We start from the raw sequence: 1,516 nt of genomic DNA on the forward strand, positions 1-1,516 counted from the left end.
TATGAATTGAAAAGAAATTTTCCTCAAAATATATTGTTTCTCCAATTTCCAGATTTCAAGTGGATAAGTCACATTTGAGTTGAATGTTTTCATCTTTGATTTTCAAACTTCTGCTATGTACACTGCATCATTGCTTACTGGAAATTTTTTCCTAAATTTTATAATGATATGCTAGTTCAGACAATTCTCTAACAATTTTACTGAGCACTAAAAGAAATTTCTCAATCCACATGTAGAGTCTCTGAGCATATGACAAAGGCAAAACCCTATACTATTACCCTTGCTAATTCTTTCTTAATTCTGAATTGTTCTTATATGTAGAAATAGTGACATAATTTAATAGCTATAGAATCCCTAACAGAAACTAAGACGCAGCTTTCTATGATCAATTATTATTACTCCTTTGCTAATTTTAATTTTATGATTATTTGGTTGTCCTGAGACACAGAAATTCCTCACCCTGTTTGCACTTCACAAATGAGTTGCAGATGAGTCTCCATGTGCTCACCATTCAAGAAATGGAACAAGGTTAGACCCGACTTCAAGGTGTTGAATTTCATTGCTATGTAGTGTCTATTATATAAACATAGCACAATTAATCTGCTATTGGTTATACTGTTTTAGCTATGGATCTTACATAGAAAAAACAGTGATGGGAGCAATTATTTTTGTTGCTTTTTGGAGCTCAGTTTAAGCACAGGATTCTATCTTATATTTTTTAAAAATCTATTTGTAAAATGTTTCTTTGGGTATTTTATTTTACTATTCTGAACAGCATGCTTTGAGTGATATTTATTTAATAATTCATCAATATGTTTAGATATTACATATCTAATAAATACATTTTCTAAACATGACAGAGATTTAGTGGTACAAAAACCTGCAAAAATCTGCAGACCCACACATCCAGATGAAGACTTCCACTTGCTGGATTGTTCCATGTAGAGTTAGTTATACCATGGACCTAGACTATACCTACTTCCTGCCATGCTTTTAATTATACAACATGTAGACAAAGAACAGAAACATATAATGCATAATATAATACTTAAATATAAGCGTTGTGCCTACTGTAGTTCTATGTGTACAAATACAGAGTGTCAGATATCCCTTACTGATTGGCATTCAACAATCTACTTCCATGTAAAGTATTCAGACATTTCTGACACTAAGGGGAAGGAGTTAGAAAGTTCCTTGGTTTTTTTGTCTACTGAGAAATTACAAGTCATTTCTTCAGTGCTTTTGAATATGAAAACTATTATATGTTCTTATTATTTATTTTCAAATAATTATAAATGTCCATAATGTTGCGAAGAAAATTACTAGGAGGTGTTTTGTATCCATCCCCCAGCCTATCCCAGTACCAACATCTTGTATAACCATGCTACATTACGTAAACCAGGAAATTGACATTGACACAATACATAGAGATTCTATGTTAGTCACTTGCAGACTTTGGTGTTTGTTCATGTGCAGATGTGTGTGCATTGGGTTGTTTATCACATGAGCAACCCAC

Source organism: Dipodomys merriami, unplaced genomic scaffold (assembly GCF_024711535.1).
Source record: "Dipodomys merriami isolate MVZ:Mamm:240054 unplaced genomic scaffold, mDipMer1.0.p SCAF_204, whole genome shotgun sequence".
In the NCBI taxonomy this organism is placed as follows: domain Eukaryota; kingdom Metazoa; phylum Chordata; class Mammalia; order Rodentia; family Heteromyidae; genus Dipodomys; species Dipodomys merriami.